This window comes from Lonchura striata, chromosome 6 (assembly GCF_046129695.1).
Source record: "Lonchura striata isolate bLonStr1 chromosome 6, bLonStr1.mat, whole genome shotgun sequence".
Taxonomy (NCBI): Eukaryota; Metazoa; Chordata; class Aves; order Passeriformes; family Estrildidae; genus Lonchura; species Lonchura striata.
In genome coordinates, this window is record NC_134608.1 from 44344267 (window position 1) to 44354873 (window position 10607).

Genomic DNA, 10607 nt, shown 5'->3' on the forward strand with positions numbered 1-10607 from the left:
ACCACCATGTTTGTTTCAGTTGCAGAGCCTGGATTGCAATAGCAAAAATTATCCTTAACACTGCAGTAGTTTGTCAACCAGTGGACAAAGAAACTGATTGTGCAGTTCAGAGCAATCTGCTAACTACATTTGTAAGGAAAGGGTTTAAAATTGCACAATGTGCTGAGGAATGATACATGTAGGGATTTTGTATTACAACTATTGGCAATTAGAAGGAATGGAGAGATAGCTGAATTTGCTCTGTTCTTCATTCCATGGAGCATAGGGAGACTCAACCACAGCAGATACTGCAGGCCAAAAGTATTCAGTTTGGCATGCATGGGATGTGTTCATGGCAAGGAGAGTCTGCACAGAGTTCAAGGAACAATTTTCTGCTATGTGCTATGGCATTGTAGAAAGCATATCACAGTAAAGATAGCACCTAGAGAATGTTTTATTAGGCTAGTTAGATATTAGAAAAAAGTTCTTCATTGAAGGGGTTCCCAGGGAAGTGGTCATGGCACCAAGCCTGTCACTATTCAAGAAGCATTTGGGCAACATGCTTAGATTGTTCAGCCTTTTTTAAGTTTGCTCTGCATGCAGTCAGAAGTTGGATTTTATGATTCTCATGGGTCCCTTCCAGCTGAGGATATTCTATTATTTTAATTAGTTTTAATTCAGTGACTAGTTAGGGATTATTTATTTCCAAATGTTATGAATTATATAATGTCTCATGTGGTGTGATGCTCTAAGCATTGATTCCAACAGAGTTGTTACAAATATTATTAAGAAAACAGTGTTAGTCCGAAAGCCAAGATAATGCATAGATTTATTTTCTGTGCCTTTAAATAGTAGAAACAATGAGCTATTCTAAGAGATAGAAGTAGGCCAGGTTGAGCTGTTTTCATGTAAATGTACTTATCTTAAATTGCTCAAAAGAGGATCTTCATTTTTGTGGTATAATTCCTTTTCTTAGCAACTGGTTTAGTCAATACTGCAATTACAGAGCCACTCTTAAAAAGAGTATCATGAACACATGAAGATTTAGAGCACTTGGCTTATGTTACTCGTAGTCCACTGATTCAGACTGGTTGGAATGGAATATACATGCTCTTTTCTCTAATTGCTGCCTAAGGACCTGCCAAGACAGCAGTGCCCAAGAGACTGGAGAAACTCATTCTCATTGAGCTCTCTGTGAAATGTATCCAGAAGGATCTAACTATGAATGTATCCAGCTTTTCCTGCTCAGAAGAACAGTTGGGATTCAAGGCTAAGTGAGGGAAATTGCTGTATTGCAGTGGAAGAGGAGATTGCCTGTGTAGATGTGCCTCACAATACCTCTTGTAAGAGTAAAAACCAGTGGGTGCCGCATTCCTTTTCCCTTCCAATTGCTTGGAGCTTCCTCCAACTGATGCGAGACTCCTATTTTCCAAAGTGTTGAAGACAGTTTTTCATTTTGATGTTCAATGTTTCCTTCACACCTTTTTCTGCTTGTTCATTTAGTTTTGTGTAGTAAAATATATACAGGAATCTATAAGCAGGAAAACGTACCTGCATGTCCCACTCCCTTCCTGCTTTTAGTGCCCCATAAATAACTTTTTGTGTCTCATTCTCCTCTGCCCAGATGTTACATCTCTCTGGAGTGTAAATAACTGAATAACTTAGTACTTAAACATGATGTGATACCTTTGATTTTAGCACATCAAAACTAGGTTCTGATAGAGAGTGTCAGTATCAAAAGTGAAGGCAAATGCTCTGTTCTCATGAATTCAAACTGAAGTAAGCACTTTGATGTTGATCTCAAATGAGCACGGAGGGAGCAGTCCTCTCTGAAGTGGTTCAGTCAGCACCTGTAACCTCTTCAACTGCAGCTCTATCTCTCATAGGAATCAATATTTGAACCAATATTGACTTAGGACTCAAGCATGATTTATATGGCAGTCTTGGTATTGCAACAACTGCTGTGTTACTCAATCAGATTCCCAGATGACTGGTTAATACATAACAAACCGGATTTGTAGATTCAGTCAGCACGTGTTATCATCAGAATGGAAAGGGGAAATTAATTCTATCATGTAGCATTTAATAAATCTGTTAAATACCTGTAACTGAGTACTATGTGTTTTAAACTGTGTGTTTAAAGAAGCAGTGGGTTTCATTCTGTTTTCAGAGGGTTTTAATCTGGATTAATTTCTTGGTGACCAGGATTTTCTAGTTATGATGAGTAATTGATATAATGAGTGTTTCACAATAGAAACAAATTAGGATTAAATTAGTTACTTACAAAATTTCACATTAAAAAGCTCTGTAGTGTACAACACTATTCTAGTAATAATTAACAGTCAACTTAATTGTGGGGTCAAAAACCAGTCTACAGCTGTTACGTTTAAGTAGTTTAGGCATATCACAAAATCACTCTGTGTGTCTATAAATTTACCCTCACCTCCCAGGCATTATCAGTGACTGTTTCTGAAGGAAGCCCATTCATCTGTGTGATTGTGAGTGTTTCACACAAAAATCCACTCCACTCATTTTATGCCAATATAGCAATTTAAAGATTATTGAAACTCTAAAGACTTGTACAATAACAAGATATTGTTAGTCAAAGATACTAGGTCAGAGGACTGACTTTAAAAATGTTATTTGATCTTTTGAGAGAATTCATACATATACATATATATATCAGCACAGAACATTTAGAGTGACGTGTTTCCTCCTATAAATAGCAATATGACTTAAATCTCATCAGATAGTCTAAGAAACTGTGAAACAGACAAGACCTGTAGTTTTCTAGGTTTCAGGCTAGAGCATTTGAAAATCAATGTGTGCGATGAAGAACATGCTCAAATCTCTTTGTTCTGGTGACCCTCCTGTGTTTACCCTGTCTGCCCTCCACGTGTGTGCTCCAAGTCCAGTGACCACGTAGTCTTTGGCAGTCAGTTCTCCATGATAATCACACTGTGTCTTTTTGGAATAATTTTCTAACTCCATGACCTTTCTTTAACCTCAGAGTGCTAATTGTTATCACTGGCAAGGAACAAATGGGTCTCAGTGAGGTAAATAGGTGAAGCTCTTGCCTAGAACACGTGTCTTGCCCCAGGCAGAGTTCCACTGCTGCCATTGCTGCAGGCTTGGCTGCCCAAAGATTCCAAAACTTCCCTCAGTCACCTCCTTATGCTGACTGCTAGAGGTTTAATGGCCCATGAGGAAATAACCAGCTAGAAACCATTCTTTGTCTTAAATGGGAAGCTGCCAGGATGCCATAAAAGTGATGCCAATGGCTTAAGTATAATCAGCACCTGAGTCAAAACTATGGTGTCTGGAAGCCATACCTGGAATCCACCTTTTTACATCCTAACATAGGGAGGAAACTGCACCATGCTTGAATAACCAGCAGTACTGGAGTTGCAAGTTCCATCACAAATCAGTTCTTTCAGCTTGCTATTAGTCCATTGCTATGCATGCTTAGCATAGCGAAATGTTGCATAACAAGCAAAAATAGAGAGGGAAAAAAGGTATTTTAGAAGTCCAAATCATTCTAAGATTAGTCTGTGACTTACCTCATTATTTGGATCAATAATAAATTTTGAAATATTTTAGAAATGTATGCTCATTTCTATTTTATTACTGGCTGTTGTTCAAACAACATATTGATGTGGGTGTGTTCTGGAATCTTTTTATTGTGTTGTACTTAAATATAGACCATTTACTATCATGGTAATGGCAGCAACATGAACATAAGAAGGAAGTCTTCTAGTTGGCTTGCTCCTGCCTAGTCTGTCCCACTGTCCAGTCAATGCTTTTGGGCCCTTCACAGCACACAGACTGAGCATTTAACACAAGCAATGACAGTGCCTGGTGCCTTGTTATCATGCACTACTTGCTCTGTCATATATGAATCTCTGCAGCCTTTTACTATTGGCCACAACTACATCTACAGTAGTTAATTTTGTGGCTTTTTTCTCCCTCCCTAGTCACCACATCATACCCTCCTGAGTCCACTTGCTGACAGAGGACCTTGTGCAGACAATTTGTCCATGGGTCTGGAATGTTATTCCTTACAGCAGGTTTGTTTGGCTCCCACCTATACACTTCCACAATGGAATTCATAATACAGAAAACTATTAGTCTAATGCCTGGCCACAGCAGACGTATTGGAAAAGATACACTTTAGTATAGTTTCGAATTTTTTCAGTGTTTTCCGGTAATTTTTAACCTTAGGAAGAGTTGCAAAAATGTGCTATCAAAGAAAAGAAACTGTATTCAGTTTCTTTTTTTCACTGAAATTTATCCCAGTGAGGCTGCAGAGGATGTGGAAGGAAGGCTACAGATGGCAAGTTGCAGGTGTGTTCTTGGACAAGATAGCAGTAGGGTTCCATCACAAGCTGGGGCAGGAAGGGGAAGCAAAGTGCCTGACCCTCTGCAGCTCATGTGGATCTGTCACAAAAGGACAGTGCTGGCAACCCTCACACAGGACATTCTTCAGCAGGCAGTTAGCAAGCAACAACCACCTGATGGGCGAGGACCCCCTGCCCCCTCCAGTGCCTTCCACGCATTCCTCCAGCCTGCAGAACCAAGCACAGCCCTGACCTGACGAGCTGCTTCTCACTCAGAACTAATAAAACCAGAGATGATTAAGAGGCTAGAGAGAGCCAATTCCGTGCAGGTAGAGAACTGGTTACTATAGCAACTCTTCTTTGAGCATAGGCTGGGAGGGACTCCCTCGCAAGGGGATTTCTGTGCAGTCCTCAGGCTGGGGAGGGAGGTTGCAGCAAGAATCTCGTTTGACAAAGGTTTCGTGGCTGCACTCTTGAACTCTGTTGGGATCGTGGAGGGGGGGAGGGGGTGGTGCTGGGATAGGGCAGTGGAAGAGTTTGACTCTCATCCAAAAGTAAAGCAGATGTTGGAGAGCCTGTATTTAAAAGTGATACTCACGTCATGATGTATTGTTCTGTGGGTTGCAGCTACATCTGAAGCTGGCGTTGTCACAACCAGGACTTTCAAGGCTAGAGTTGTTAAAAGATGTAAGAGAATATTTAGCTTATTACTACTGGGTTTTTAAATCTGAGGTCCTAAGAAAGTTTCCCAGATATATTTCTTCAATAATCCCAAATTAGTGCACAGTAAGAAATTAAGTATCTTGTAATATAATAAAGGCTTAGTCATTTTGACTCTGGGAAAAGTCATTCTCTGGGACCAGGGCCAGGTAATGTTATCTTAGTGTACTGCTTGGAGTACCTGGCACTGTACAAGCTGTAGGTCTCTGTGGTTACCTTAGACCAACATAGCAAATGAATGAGCATATTATCCTTTTGCTAGGGCTGCTTTCTGGTGGAACACACCCCTTGCATTCACAAGAGACACAAATACCGAGTAGTGCCTAGGGTAAATCCCTCCCCTTTACCCTCCTTAACCCTGTGTGCTCTGGCAGGTATACTACAAGGGTCAAAGTTGCACCTCGGTTTTTTGCTAATATTTGGTGCCGGAAACTAAAAAACACAGCAGGAAAATAAAACAACCTATGATTGTCTCAAATTTAGTCCTGAAGTTCTTTGTCCCACAGCGTCAAAGCACAGAAGATGCAAATTCTTTTGGGAAGGGACAAGCAAAGGGGCTTTGGGTGAAATATTATGCTCTCCTGTTCTCCCTAGACTGCTTATTGTCTACTTTTCCATGCAGTATTTTTGCTGGAGACACAAATCTAGGAGAATATTGTCTGCCACTGTCCCATCACCCTTCCTATCACTGAGGAAGAGGAAAGGGGGACAGCTGTGCAGCCTCTGTCTCGCAGCTGCATCTTACCTGGGTGTCTAACACAACTACAAACCAAGAAACCTTCCGAATCCCTGTCTTTCAAAGTAGCATTTTTTTTGGCCATTGATTCAGGGAATAAGAAACAGCAGTCTTCATTTTTGTTTAAAATTCAGCAAGTGTTTTACCAGATGTAGAATCAAGGAATTGAAAAACAAAAGCAGTTTCCCTACTCCAAGTGCAGCCTGAATGTAGGAATAGTCTGGGAGTAATTTGCTATGGCAAAATGCTCCCTTCGGAGCAGTGCGCTGAGGAGGTAAGCCAAGAGGCAGAGGGACTCAAGGACCACCCCAAACTCTCACCCAGACTGGAACAACTGCACAGTTGCCATGTCTAAGTCTTGGGCTCAGCTTAGCTTCAGAAAGGGGATTCACAAATTCAGTATCAACCTGCTACTGGTCCATAAAGAATCAACAATTTATCAACAACTACTATTTTGATGTCTGCAAGCTTTCAGCTGAAAGAAGTATCTGCACTCTGTCATTCTCTCTATGCCATACAGCAGATCTGCCCTTAGATGGTATTTGATCTTGTCAGTAAAATCTGCTGCTGCTTGGAATAAAAGAGAGAGACTTGTGAAAGTTGAGCACTTTGAGTCAGAATTGTAGACTTAGCTTTTTTGTGAGCAACAAGAAATATCTCCTGTAGCAATGCAATTGGTGTGAATAAAATCACATAAAATTGCATCAATCCAACAGTAGTTCACTTTGCTGCAGGTATATGAGTTTTACAGAAAAATGGGGAAAAATATTCCAATAAGCTTTACTGAATTACACAAACTAATAAATTAACAAAAGGCTCATATTATACCATCATAGACAAGAGATATGATTGACTATTTCCTGATTGAATATATGATTAAGGCTGCATTCACAGGCAACGAAATACAGACATTTTCTTCAAGACTTGCAGAAGTGTCTCCATTACTTCAAAGGATGTAGTGGATTCACTGACGATTATATTCTGTTCAGCCATTGAAGTAACAGATTACATGGTCATGGTGTGGAGTTGAAGGCAAGGTAAATTACAGAGAAAAAAAATGTGTTTTACTGTCTGAAAGGAAGGAGATTTCTGTGAGAAGCAATTTTGTCTACCTCCCTGCTTACAGCAGAGGTCATACATACAAAGTCTCAAGGTTCTGCTCACACAAGGAGAGGGGAGCTTAGTCCAGCTTGCACCTTGCTTACAGCAGAATTAGTCATTATGTGTTTGTAGCCTAACCTTCCTTATCTCAGTTACTTCCTTTACAGGCTTTAAAGCCAGGTTATCCAGGAGATACAGGCAACTGAGGAATTATTCTCTTAATAGGTCTCATTTATTAGGTGCTACATCAAATTAACCTATGAGATTGAAGCAAAAGTTGAACATAAATACAGAAGCCACATCTGCTACAAAAGTGTGCTAATGCAGCTTGGTTGCTATGGTGTAAAATGCAACATAAGGATCATGAAGACACATTTGCCTTTTCTCATTACGAAGAAGATGGCTGGTTGATTGACTAATCCATGGAATAGGATATTGCACTGGTCCTAACAACAATGGAAACTGACATCACTTGCTGCTGAGAACGTACATAATCAGGCTTCACAAACCCAAGTTCAGGACTTGAATTAGTCAGTCAGTTTTGGAGCTTCTGAGCCACTAATTCAGTACTTAATTCTCTTCTTTAAGGTTTTTTTTTTTTTTCCTGATGCCTTTTAGGTTTCAATACATTCTTAAGTTAGCAGAAGCCTTAGTTTTGTTAAATTTTATTACAGGCATTACTTAATTGTAATTGATTCCTCCTCAGGAGCAGAAAAATATTGTACATATAAGTAGAAGAAATTGTTTTGTTTCCTTTTTTCCTAACTGTTTTATTTGAATGTGGACTTAAAACTTACGACAAGTCCATCTTAGTAGCTCTGTAAGGAGAGTATGCCATTCTGTTTATCTGTTCAATGCATGCTGCATGAAGAAGAGAAGTATAAATTCCTGATGCATTGCTCCTCCTCAATGCTTTGAGCCAAAATGGGGAGGTTCTTGGATAACAGCAGAAAATAAGAGCAGATAAGAGCAGATTTCTTTTCCTATCTTTCCACATACTCTGCTGAGTTTTGAATCATGCTCTCAGACCACGGACTTCATATCTCTGGCACTGCTGCCTAGGATTTTAGTCAGAGCAAGCCTGTGCCACATTGCTTCCTGCCCACTCCAGCCAGCCACACTTGAAATGCACAATGCAGGGTACCGTGGCTAAAAGAACTCCTACCCACAATGTAAACATGAGCACAATCTTAAGCAATAACCAATATTTACTTTTAGGCATAATGAAACAAAAATAATTTTGGCAAGTAACATTGCCTTCATATCAACCTATTTGCCTTCATATCAACTAAACCTGCAGTCCCTTATGATTATTCACCTTATGCAGATCACAAGTTCTCTTAGGAGTATTTTGTTCTTGCCTTTAGTGTGCTGTTCACTCTTGTGGCTCCTCAGGAGAGAGACCATGTTTGCTGGAAAACACAGTGAACTGTTTTCAAGTGAGTTACACCCTTTTTGCAAAATCAACAATGAATGGCTGTGACTTGCTCACTGCTAAGAAAGCATGAAACCAATAAACGGTGTCATGAGCAGAGCAAACGTCTAAAGGGAACACGCATGTGGCCTTCACATGGATCCAGGATACTTATCAACATGGAAACCATTAAAGGACTGAAACCCAAGCTAAACTTACACTAAGAAAAGGTGTGTTGTAATAAAAAGGTTATAAAAATAGTTCATAATTCTCCTATCACCTTTCTAATTCTCTGATATATTGGAAGAGATTACTGGAGGTTTTGAAGCAAAGCTTTTGGACAACTGTCAGTGAAATGGAAGTAGCAACAAGATGGAGTTTTCTTGTCTTTCTCTATATCCAGGAAAAACAAATGTTTATTTTATCTGATTTTACTGCCTTTTCTTTCTACACTGATAGCAATCTAGAAAAAAATCAGTCAAATAACTCTAATTAGGGAAAAAACCCAAGTCCTCTTATTAATGCTATCATGACAAACCAGTGTGAAGCTTGAGCACTTGGAAACAGAAGGGCCTGTGTGTAAGGCAAATATTTTTGCTCTTTTCATCACTTCTTCCTATTTTTTTTTCTGTTTAGCTATTTAACATCAGTACTGTTGACAGGTACTTGAGCAGGGTACTGAAAAAGAAAGAACTCCTCAGCAGCCCTGAGTAGCCATCTCCTGCAGTAACTGCATATCTCCTCTTCAGCATCGTAATCTGTGCCTCAGACAATGGATTTTATTTCATAAAAGAAGAGCTGAGGTATAAAGAGAAAAGAAATCTCTGTCTCTTCTGTCCCAGTTTGGCTTCTCTAACTCATACATCACTCTTCCTCTTAACTAGAGTCTGGTATGCCTCAACCAAAACAGCTTTGGTTGTGCTGAAGGTGCTTTGCCAGCACAAAGCCTGTTCCAAAGCCAGTTCTGGAGCTTTCCTCTCACTTCCTAGAAAGTCCACAGGAACTTCCTTGGGGGTTTTCCAGCACTAGAGTGCTGAGTTGTAGCATGCAACAAAATGAGAGAGCAGCCCGTGCGGTGAAATAGTTTGGGGAAGGATGAGGGAAGGAGCCTATCAGGAACTCCCTCACAACCCAGCAATCCCCAGTTTTAACAATGATCACCAAGATAATGGCAACTTTTATTACAAAAGTCCGCAACTCTCTCATATACAGAAAAAGACCATCAAAGGTGAACAGCCAAAGGAGAAAAAAAAAAAAAAATCAGGGAAGTGCAGAGGTAGTTCAAGGCTTGAAGGGATTTATTGCTTTAGTGCTCATTTATGACAGGTGATGTAAGATGTTGGGCGACAATCGCAGCCGCTCCGCTGGAGGGGCGGGAGAGCCGCGGTTCCTCCAGCGGGCTGCGGCATCACGGCTCCCACACCCGGGGGCTGCACCGCACGGCAGGCGCTGGCGCTTCCCGAAACAGGAAACCGCATTTCCAGTGCCAAAACTATAAGTAACTCAGCTCGAAAGCACTGCGGGTAGACATCATTCTTGCTCCCGTAGCTTTACCCTTCTGTTCAGGCGCAACCCTCTCCCGAGCCACGAGAGACCAGTTTTCCATGCGGGCATGATCCAGCCGTCACACAGTAATTAAGGAACTCGGTAACTTCCAGTAAGGAGCGGATTTTAAATAAGCGTAATGCTGGTTGCCGCGACCCGCGTCGCACCGTACGGAGATTTCCCAAATTTTTCCAAAATTTCCCAAATTTTGGCGTCACGTCACGGAGTGAATAACACCGGCGCGTTGTGCAGCCCTAAGCAAAGCCAGCCCTGCCTGTGGGGGTGCCGGCTACATCCAGCACCGCCTCACCGCGGACCCAGCGGCAGCAGCCTCACGGCACAGAGGACTGTGAGGTGTCCACTCTCTCCCTCCCTCCTTTTTTTCGTTCCTTCCCTCCCTCCCTCTCTCTCTCTCTCACCTTCCCTCACGCTCCCCTCAGGCTCAGTCCCCGCCCCGTGGGCGAGCGCCTCGCGCTCCCCTCGCGCGCGCGCACCAGCCACGGACGCCCGGAGGGGCCGCGAGCCGGGCGCGCGCGCCCGCCCTCTCCCTTCCCTACCCACCCCCGCTCCAAGGGCGGAACCGAGAGCCGGCTCCAGCCAATCACAGGCAGACGGTCGTGAAGCGTGAGGCGCGAGCGGGCCCGCGTGCCGAGACGCCGTATAAAAAGGGGGCCGGGCGCGAGCGCGGGGCTCACTCGCCGCCGGCGCTGACGGCGGAGGGACGCACGCGAGCTGCCGCACGCGAGCTGCCGCCCCCACCCGCCGCCCCAACGGC

At 42.3% G+C, this 10607-nt stretch overlaps 1 long non-coding RNA gene across 1 annotated transcript in view; it reads right to left on the bottom strand.

Moving 5' to 3' along the window:
• Window positions 1-10335, bottom strand: part of LOC116183749 (uncharacterized) — a 52367-nt gene extending 42032 nt beyond the window's left edge. The window contains exons 1-2 of the long non-coding RNA XR_004148441.2: window positions 10252-10335; window positions 4915-4985 (exon numbers count right to left, since the gene is read on the bottom strand). This is a non-coding gene — a long non-coding RNA (uncharacterized LOC116183749). The remainder of the gene's footprint in view (window positions 1-4914; window positions 4986-10251) is intronic.
• Between the last annotated feature and the right edge of the window lie 272 nt (window positions 10336-10607).